This window comes from Tenrec ecaudatus, chromosome 1, assembly GCF_050624435.1.
Source record: "Tenrec ecaudatus isolate mTenEca1 chromosome 1, mTenEca1.hap1, whole genome shotgun sequence".
NCBI lineage: Eukaryota > Metazoa > Chordata > Mammalia > Afrosoricida > Tenrecidae > Tenrec > Tenrec ecaudatus.
Window position 1 is genome coordinate 321993152 of NC_134530.1, and position 11060 is coordinate 322004211.

Here is an 11060-nt window from a genome sequence, read left to right on the forward strand (position 1 = left end):
GCCAGGCGATTCCATGTGTGCAGAGGAGCATGGAAGCACATGGCTGTCAAGGGTAGTTTTCACAAGCAGGTTGACAGGCGTGCTTCTGCAGGGCTGCTGGGTAGCTTTGAACCTCCAACTTTTGGGTTAGTAGTTAAGAGCTTCTGCCCTCCCAGGGACTCCAAGATTAGGCTTATAAAAGCCCAGGGGGAGGAAAAGGGATACAGAAGGTACTCACTAAACAGTGCTCTATCATTTCACACACTTAGTGATGAAGTGAGATGAAGGAAACATTAAAACATATTCTGTGGTCTCTTCCATATCTTACTTAACCAAAAGCCAAACCAACAACCATGGGGTCCATGCTGACTCACAACAGCCACACATAGTGTTTCTGAGGCACTAAGGACTTGCAGGGAAAGAACACCTCTTTCTTCTCCCAAGGAGCTGCTGATGGGTTTGAATACCGTCCAGCCCTGACAGTACCATGCAGGTTCTTTATCTTACTTAGGCATGGCAATTACTTTGCGGGAACAAAATTTGTTCCTTGGCAATCCTAGGCCTATGGATCTTGATTTGGTAGCATATACATGTTGCCGCCGTTTCTTGGCTCACACCCAAAAATCTGTGCTTCCATCTAAAGCAGAAGTTCTCAACCTTCCTCAAGCCGCAACCCTTTCATACAGTTCCGCATGTGGTGGTGACCCCCAACCATAAAATTATTTTCGTTGATACTTCATAACTGTAATTTTGCTACTGTTAAGAATCATGCGACCCCTGTGAAAGGGTCATTCGACCACCAAAGGGGTCTCGACCCACACGTTGAGAACCACTGAACTAAAGCGAGGCATGGCACCCTGTGCTGAAGATCACTGAATTGTGCTTACATTTCCTGCTGGCTTCGCATCACAGGCCTGCCGGGCTGGAGGCACTGACCACGCTGGTTGACCTGTAGCTCTGATTCTGTAGCTCTTATTCTGTTGACCTAGAAAATGGTTAAAATGAAGACCGAAACACAAAGCCATGCCTATTACAGGTATTTCCCAGAGGAAACCTGTCTGCACGGGTACTTGTTTAAGGCACTTAAACACAAACTAGCACTACATTACATCCGGGTTATGGTTAGCCACATTGCATTGGTCCAGCTCACGATGAGCCCCAGGCAAGTGGAAAGGAAATGCCGCCCGGTGGAGCCCCATCACCGTGACTGGTTGTGAAGTAGACTGCTGGATCCAAAGCACTTCCCTTGGTGGATGCTCTGGAAGTGGATCAGCAGGCCTCTCCTCCTTGTCTGTGTGAGTCCATCTAGAATTCTGCTGGAACCTGCTCCGCGTCGGCAGCATGCCAGCCTCCACAGACAAATGGGTGGTGGAGGCCCATGAGAAACACTGATTAGGAACCCAACCCGTATCAATGGCATGGGAGCTGAGAAGTCCACCCCTCGACTCCCGCTCTGCTCAAACATACCCAAACTTAACTTTACTACCACGGAGTAGCTTCGGACCCACAGTGACCCCACAGGACAAATTAGCCCTGCCTCAGCACTCTCCCATGGAGCAGCTGGGCGGTGCGAACCGCTGACCTTGAGACTAGAAGCGCGGGCTCCTTACACCTGTCCCCCAAATGGCAGGGACCATGTCTTCATCATGTTTCTCGCTACCGGACACACGGACTGGAAATATGTGAATATTTGTTAAATAGGATCCGAGAATCTATTTTTAGAGTAGTTCTAAGTGCCCACTTTAGGTTAATCCCTCCGGAAAGGGGCGCCCTCCCTCTGAGGGGCTAACGTGAATTTTCCGTTGAACTCTCAGAAGGCGATGAGTCCCGTGTGCTCCAGAGGAAAGAGGGAGGGGCTTAACTATGCTCTAACAAGGAAGGATCCTTCTATAGAGTTTGTTCTTTTTCACACCCCTTGGATAGCACACCCCTTTGTTGTGCGGAGTAAGAGCGTGGTCCGTGTTCACTGCGCAGCAGCATGCCCCTGGTGTGTGCATACAACCCATCAGGACAACCGCCAGTGGCAATACTGAAGGGTCTTTTCTTTCCAATGAATTAATCATCGGTCCTTCATTATTTACGATGCTCTTAAGTGATACTCCGCACTTCGGAGCGCCCTTCATGCACGGCACACTCGTTTTTTCCTTCACTGGTTTTACAGCTTTTGAAGAGGCTGCCTGGACACACAAGACTGGCCAGTGGAGGGGGACGGCACCAAAAGTGAGTTCAGATCGGCGGCGACATTGCGGACCTTACTCAGGACTCCTCTGTCGCAACTCCAAGTTTGCCGTCCACTGGTTCACCTCAGCCTTCCTGTCTTCTCTTACCTCTCTGAGACCTTGCTCTTTGCTGTTTCCGTGTCGCTTGCCTGAGAAGGTGGGAAAGTTGCACCCAAAATTGCTAGAGAAATACTCACCTGGCAGGGGAGACACCAGGATCAGGCAGGTGGTTTTCCCACGGGGAGGCTCATCCATTGCACTGCGGCTGTGCCGACCCCTGCAAACTCCACTGCATAACTTGTGGTAGTGGGGGACTGCGTTAAAAGAAAAAAAAAAGAAAGAAAATTGTTGGAGAAGGGGAAAAAATGAGGAGCTGATGCCAGGGGCTTGGGTGGAGAGCAAATGTTTTGAGTATGATGAGGGCAATGAATGTACCAATGTGCTTTACACAACTGATGTTTGTATGGATTGTGATAAGAATTGTATGAGCCCCAATAAAATGATTTTTAAAAAAGAAAGAAAGAAAATTGCTGGAGAAAGTTATGCAAAGGAACCGGCCCATCTAGGTGAGATCTGTCAATGAACCCCTGTGTTTACCCCCTCCTTACCTTGAACTTGGCACAGAATGCTTCTAAGAACTGGCTCTCGTGTTTCTTCATTTCAGTATTTAATACTTTTCAGAGGGCCTTGTGTTAAATCAGAGAAGGAGCAAGTGGGAAGGCAGGGGAGGCGGAAATCAGCTCCCATTAGCGTGTAAAGCAATTGGCAAACCTTGAGGGAAAGATGAGGGTAGCAGAGGAAGCCATGGCTGCCTCTTCATGTGATGGAGAGAGGGGAGAGGTACATCCACACAGGCCCGATGGGGGAAATCAACTCAGCCTTGCCTTTCCGCCTACTCTAGTTCAGCCAGGAACCCTGGTGGCGTTGTGGTTATGCATTGGATTGCTAACTGCAAGGTCAGCAGTTCAAAAACCATCAGTTGCTCCTCTTAAAGCGCTACAGCCTCAGAAACCCACAGGGGCAGGCCTACTGTATCCAAAACATGGACTTGATTGCAGCGGGTTCGAGCTGTCACCCTCCCTGCCGATGAGATGAGATCCGCGGAGGAAGCAAAGACCCATCATTAGTCCCAATACTGCTGATGAAAGGAGCTTCCGGAATGGGAAGTGCTTCTGAGCTTCTGCTGATTCATTGAGGAGCTGGGCTTCATGACCAAGGGAGTGAAACAGAAGCAGGACCATGACTCATTTCTCAAACACTTCTGTGATGGCTTTGGTGTAATTGGTGGTGGAGGAAGCTATTTGTTGCGAGGTTCACGCCTCTGTGGACATCTGTAGTTAGCTTTGATGTTTTCATTCTTTGCATCTGATGCTTGGTAGAGGCTTGGGCCTTTGGGCGTGGAGGCAGTTTCCCCTTCGCTGTGAGTGGTGCGTTTGAACAGGTTTTACTCAAGATGCCCAGAGGAGCCGTCTTTGGCATGTTTGGCAATCCTGGCTGTCTAGGATGGAACATAACATGGGCCAGCTCACTGGTATTTGCTTTGGAGTATTTATGAAGAGTTTTTTTTAAGGCTTGTGTGTGTTTTTATTTTTATTGTTGTATTTGTGTATGTATTTGAAGAATCATGTTTTTGATATTTCACATCCTACAGACCCTGTAATGGACCCAAACCAGGGGAGATGTGTGGAGGGCTTAGGTGGTTGGTGGCTTCCAACCATCTTCTTAATGATCCACCATGTTCAGTTATTTGCTCTGTTAAATCAGTTCTTCTATCTGTGACACTCAGCTAATTGCCATAGAACATATTCCAACTCCCAGCAAGCTATATAGACCACAGCGGAACTGTCTCTGGGTTTCTGAGCCTGTAAATCTTTTATTTTTCTTCCTTTTTTAAAGATCATTTTACTGGGGACTCTTACAGCGCTTATACCAATCCAAACACCACCTGTATCAAGCATATTTGTACATAAGTTACCATCATTATTTTCTAAACATTTACTATTTGAGCCCTTGGTATCAGCTTCTCTTTCCCCCTGCCTCGCCTCTTTCCTCCCTCATGACCCCTTGATAAAGCCTAAGTTATTATTATTTTCATATCTTACACTGAATGTTGTCTCCCTTCCCCCTGCTTTCTGTTGTTTGTCTCCCTGGTGGGGTGGGGGTGGGGGCTCCAAGCCTGTAAATCTTTACGAGAGTATCAATCTTTCCCCCACAGAGGCGGCTTGGTGGTTTTGAATGCTGGGTTGTGGGGAACAGTCCAACATATCACTCACTACTCCACCAATGCTCCTTGCTGTATATGCAAATAGAGAATAACGGTGTCTTATGTACAGATTTTAATTTCCTGGAATACCCTAGCTTCCATTGAAAATGAGGCAAATGAACAAAGAAATGATGCTTAACTTAGCTTTTACTGTATCTGTGGGTGAAACAGAAAATGGGCCAATTAATATATGCACGGTGCGGGGAGGGGGGGGAATCACCATGTTGCTTATGTTGATGGTTCTGTAGCTCTTGCATTATTGCTTGTTGTGAACTAACCAGGAACCCAGACTTCCTGAAAGTGCGCCACCTCATTGTCTTGCTTTCATCGCACATGCTTTCCTATGACTACGTGTGCTTCCATTTGGCCTATAGGAGGGAGGGATTCGTGAGCTTGATTCATGCTGTTTCACAACTTTCTAGGCCTTCCCTGCAGTAGGGGTCAAGAAGAACTCTAGGTGTATTGTGGGAAGAATGCTTTTGATGGGAATTTTTGGACTAAAGGATCCACCACTGCTAACAACTTTGCTTTTCCAGAAGTAATCTTTGGAGAAAAGAATGCATCTTGATTATTGTCTTGGCTTCATCGTACCTGTTTAAGAGATCGAGCTACTCGAAGTGGGTGCTCTTTGTGTTTATGATATGTCAACTAGGAAGCTGCTCCAATTCCTGCCCTTAAGAAGTAGAGAAGGTTTTACTCTAGGTCGCCTGAGTAAAGTTAAACTTCAAACCAAATGGACTGCCATGGAGTCGCCCCTCATACTGATCATATACAGTGTTTCAGAAACTGTAAATCATTAGGGAAGCAGACAGCCTCATCTTTCTCCTATAGAGTGGCTGGTGAGTTTGAACCGCTGACGTTCTGGTTAGCAGTTCAACATTACTGGACATCAGCACCAGCTTCCTAATGTTTGAGATGTAAGTGCTAATTTCGTCCTAAGGATATGCCCTCATAGAATGTGTGGAAACCGTGGTGGTGGTGGTGGTGTGTGTGGGTGTGTTGGGGCTGGGGTGGGGGAGGGGTGCAGTTCTACTTTGTCCTCTAGCGCCCTCATGAGTCAGAACTGACTCAGCGGGAGTGAGATCTTTCAATGCTTATTTGCTTTTCTACCTTAAAATTGATTTTGTTAGTACTTCAGAGAGCGAAAACCCATTCAAATTCTAAAATAGACCAATAATTCCTTCTACAGCCTCTCTCTGCGAACAGTATCTTGGATTATGAAATTGCTTACACCCATAAATAAATAAATAAATAAATCTTGATAAGTAAAGAAGGATGTTTGAGAATTAACAAACCGGTCTTCAAGTAGCTGTACAAGAACATTTCGTAGAATAACTGATGTTTCCTATAGAATCTCGGCATTTCAGATGGGCTTAATGTATTCTGGAGGCATGCTTCCAGTGTTGTGCACTGACAGGTGGAGGTCTTGTTTGCTGCAGATTCTGACGGAGCAGGACGGGAAAGGACACAAGACACTTTATTTTAACAAGCTCCGCAGGGGATGCTGGTCACTGGGCTGAGAGACCACTGAGCTCTTCATTTAAACTGAGTAGTTTGAGGGACACTGGGGGAGTGCAGATGGGAAAATTGTGTATATCAGCGTTGTTTATATGCTCATTAGTAGAATGCATGTGAAAAGGGAAACCTTTAAGCTATCATAAACCCACTGCCATCCGGCCAAACTCAACTCATATTGACCCATTAGTATTTCTGAGTGTGTATAAATCATTTTGGGAGCAGACAGGCCGCATCCTTCTCAGAGTGGCTTGCAGTCTAATGTTTACCTGACAGTACCAGGTGAGCATTCTCTACCTCTCAGATGCTTGAAAATAAAAAAGCTTGCTACAGAGTGTTGACAAACTACACAGTGTAAATGTTACAGTTCTACATAGCTTGCAACCTTCATGATGAATCTAATTTCTCATTCAATAGACAAATTGCATCTATATGTAAATAACTGAACTAAATGAAACCCAATGTGTGTGTTGTGTGGTACAGGGTCAATAGGCTGTGTCTGAAAAGTCCCACGGGTTTGAGATTTTTAGCTGAATGATTGGAATTAGGTACACAATAGCCAATAGAGGATGATACAATTAACTTGAGCAAGAGAATGTAGTAAACTGCAAGGCTGTGTGTGGACAGATATTGTTTTTCTGGTTTGTACACAAGCATATATAGGCATGTATCTTTTTAAAAATCACTTTATTGGGGGCACATACAACTCTTATCACAATCCATACATCCATCCATTGTGTCAATCACATTTGTACATTTGTTGCCATCATCATTCTCAAAACATTTTCTCTCTACTTGAGCCCCTAGTATCAGCTCCTCGTTTTTTCCCCTCCCTTTCCCACCCTCCCTCCCTCCGAACCCTTGATAATTTATAAATTATTATTATTTTGTCATGCATTACAGTGTCCAACTTTCCCTAGCGTGCATCACTTTATTATGCTTCGCAGATACCGCGCTGCTTTCACATTGAGAACTGTGGCAGTCCTGTAGAGAGTAGGTCTATTGGCACCAGTTTCCCAACAGCCTGTGTTCCCTTCAAGCCTCTGTGCTACATTTTGGTAATTCTCACAGTATTTTACACTGCTTCATAATGCTATTGCACACTTAAGAGTGCTAAGCAGCAACAACAAACCTCACTGTCATGGAGCCAATCCTGACTCCTAGTGGCCCAATAGGACAGGGTAGAACAGCCCCTGAGGGTGTTCAAGATCGTATGTTACTCTTTATGGGAGTAGAAAGCCTCATCTTTCTCCCGAGAAACAGCTGGTGGTTTTGAACTGCCGACCTTGAGGATCGCCACCCAACATTAATCATTTTGCCACCAGAGCTCCTGTAATAAATAGACTACAGTATAGTGTAAATATAACTCTATGTGCCCTGGTATAAAAATGGTGTGAAGATGGTGTCTGATCTCCTTTGACTTTGCCAGGGGATGAAGCTTCAGACTCGATATCCAAGCCAATTTCTGAAATGTAGAGATCAGGCATCTTTCCACCCTCCCATCTTCCTTAGCCCGCAGAGCACGCTCTACGTTTCCGCTGGGTTCCGTGATTTGCTGCAATGGCCACACAGATTATACTTCAAATTATGGGTTTATTAAGGAAGTAATTGATTGCAATTCAAGATCAGGACTGCTCAGGACACAGTTCTTCAGTCAGGACAGCTGCTTCGTTCTTGGTGCTGTGGCTGGCTATGCTGAATACCAAAAATAGACTTTGGGGCCAGGGTGTGGCACCCCATCAGATTCAACTGGAAAATACTCCTAAAGGTCAACAAACAAACCTTGAACTATTTGCAGACTTTTCTCTTTTTTTGTCATTGGTTTGTTGTTGTTTTATTTTATTTTCTTGCTTTGTCTTGTTTTTGTGCAGGTCTATCTTTGCAGGTCTATCTAGATAAGATAGGTTGGATAAACAATCTGGAGGAGAAAATGAAACCTACGGTTCTGGGGGGGTACATGGGAGAGGGGGAGTGGGGGAAAAGGAAGTGGTGTTAGCAAACTCAAAGACAAAGGAACAACAAGTGAACCAAAATCTGTGGCGAGGAGGTATAAGAGACCTGGTAGGCTTGATCAAAGACAATGTAACTTAGAGGAATTACTGAAACCCAAATGAAGGCTGAGCAGGATAGTGGGACAAGAGGCAAATGAAAGGAAATAGAGGAAAGAACTAGGAGGCAAAGGACATTTATAGAGGTCTAAATACAGGTGTGTACATATGTAAGTATATTTATATATGAGGATGGGGAAATAGATCTATGTGCATATACTTATAGGTTTAGTATTAAAGTATTAGATGGACATTGGGCCTCTACTCAAGTACTCCCTCAATGCAAGAACACTTTGTTCTATTAAACTGGCATTCTATGATACTCACCTTCCTGAAATGATAGCTGAAGACAAAGCAGGTGCATAAGCAAATGTGGTGAAGAAAACTGATGGTGTCCAGCTATCAAAAGATATAGCATCTGGGGGTCTTAAAGGCTTGAAGGTAAACAAGTGGCCATCTAGCTGAAAAGGAACCAATCTCACATGGATGAAGGGCACCAGCCTGTGTGATTACGAGGTCCTGAAGGGATAAGTTATCAGGAATCAAAGAACAAAAAGTCATATCATTGTGAATGAGGAGGATTGCAGAGTGGGGACCCAAAGCCCATCTGTAGGCAACTGCACAGCCCCTTACAGGAGGGTCACAGGGAGGAGACAAGCCAGTCAAGGTTCAGTGTAGCAATGATGGAATATACAACTTTCCTCTATTTCTTTAATGCTTCTTCCCCACTCCCACTCACCCCACTGTCATGATCCTAATTCTACCTTACAAATCTGGCTAGACCAGAAGATGTACACTGGTACAGATAGGAACTGGAAACACAGGAAGTCCAGGATGGATGATCCTTTTAGGACCAGTGGTGAGAGTGGTGATACTGGAAAGGTGGAAGGAAGGTGGGATAGAAAGGGGGAACTGATTACAAGGATCTATATATAACCTCCTCCCTGGGGGGTGGACAAAAAATGTGGGTGAAGGGAGACATCGGACAGTGCAAGACATGACAAAATAATAATAATTTATAAATTATCAAGGATTCACGAGGTAGGGGTGGTGGGGAGTAAGGGGAAAATGTGGAGCTGATACCAAAGGCTCAAGTAGAAAGCAAATGTTTTGAGAATGATGATGGCAACAAATGTATAAATGTGCTTGACACAATGGATGGATGTATGGATTGTGAGAAGAATTGTATGAGCCCCAATAAAATGATTTAAAAAAATAGCTCTGCTACTGAAACTGAAACGGATAATGGCAACATATATACAAATGTGCCTGATATAATTGGTGTATGGTATGGATTGCTATAAGAGCTGTAAGAGCCCCCCCCCCCAATTATTTTTTTAATGAATAGATGCTAATAGATGCCCATTCCCCAAAGTGCTTAGTTCTAGCTGAATGTGGTCGGAAAACCTAGCTCTCCTTGGAGACTACCCTCTCCACCAGCAAGGCTCCTCCCTGAAGGCCCTCCGCTGCCTTCTTTGGGGCTGGGAAACCCACAGGCCTGTCTCATGGACTTAGTTCTGCTGCCTCTGTGTCTGCTGCATCTGTGATGTCACAGCTGACTGTCTCCTGGATTGAGAAATTTCAGCGTGGGGATCTTGGAGTCCGAAGGACTGCTTTCCTACTGCTTCTTCTTTCTTGGTGGTAGTAAGATGCTCCCCTTTCCATTTCTGGGATGACTCTTTCTACACTTGATCTTAGCCAAAAGGCTGGGGTAGAAAACTCACCAGTGCTCACGTTGGAGTCCCTTGTAGCCTAGTGCATCGTCCTCTCACATAGGTGCCAAGTACCTTACTTACATAATTAGCAAGCTTGCCAATTCCCTTGGTGGGCCACAAACAGCCCACGTTTGCAGTTCTTCGATGGTGGGTCAGTGAAATAGAAAAAGACTGCTCAATGAGATGGGTTGACTTAATGGCTCAAACCTAACAGTCCTGAGAAGGAGCAGGAGCAGGAGCAGGCAGTGTTTCATTGAGTTGACCACAGGGTCGCTATGGGTGGAGCCTGCTCAATGGCACTCAACTGAAACAATAATACCCTCATTTGGTAGGGATTGCAAGGACTAAACTAGAAGAATAATTAAATGCACTACAACTAGAAAACCAAAAACTTCAATATAACTTGCTTTATTGTGATAGATGCCGTATTAAACCCACCCCATCATATTTCTGAGGCATGCCTGTAGTCAATGGCAGAGAACAGAAACAGTAAATTCTCAATAAATAGCTGCTTTTTAAAATGAACTATAGTTGGTGATTCTTTGACTGTTAAATGTTAGGATGGAATTAGCCCCCCTGAATTTGATTATTTATACAACAAAATTGAATTTTTGTTAAGATGCATGAATTTAAAATATATTCTAATCTCTAGTAACTATACATAAGCACATGCATGTTGAAGCCTAGCATTCACTGGCTTCTTATATAGCATGTTGTAATCAAATGGCAAATGTAGTTACCAGAATTTGACTTAGATGATGTGGTCTTCAAAAAGGTCATGGAAATGCATATTACATATGAATTTCCATTTTTTCTTTTCACAGAAGTAAACTCATACTGACATGTTATGGCATGGCTGAAGAGGATATAGTTGGAGGGTTGTGCTAGGCTAGGTTCTGGAGAAGCAAAAGCAGTGAGGCATGCATATGTGTGGTCCAGAAAAAGAGTATATCCAGAAATGGCTCACTCCATTGCAGAAGCAGGTAAGCCGAGTCCAGTTCAAGTCTGGAGGTCCGATGTGAGCTGAAGGCGATTCTGACTGGAATAGCAGCAGAAGCTGGTGGACAGGGAGCAGGATGAAGGAGCAGCATGGCCACAGGCTAGTGGATGCAAAGGCAAGTGAACCTGCGGTCAGCCAAATGAAGTGAAGGACAGCAGGCCACTGGTGGCTCCTGGGTTGAGCAGGTGAAAAAACAGGAGATCGAAGAGTCAGTCTCGGGCTTCTGATCCAGCAGAAGGAGGGGATGGGGGAGAAGAGAACTTGGCTCTGCTCATCGTCTCTCTCTTATACAAAAGGCCACACCTCTAACAAGGTGTCATC

General features: G+C 44.9%; 1 pseudogene; it reads left to right on the forward strand.

Annotated features, from left to right (window-relative positions):
- Positions 1-2387: 2387 nt before the first annotated feature.
- Positions 2388-2517, forward strand: LOC142438033 (U1 spliceosomal RNA; annotated as a pseudogene).
- The last annotated feature ends 8543 nt before the right edge of the window (positions 2518-11060 follow it).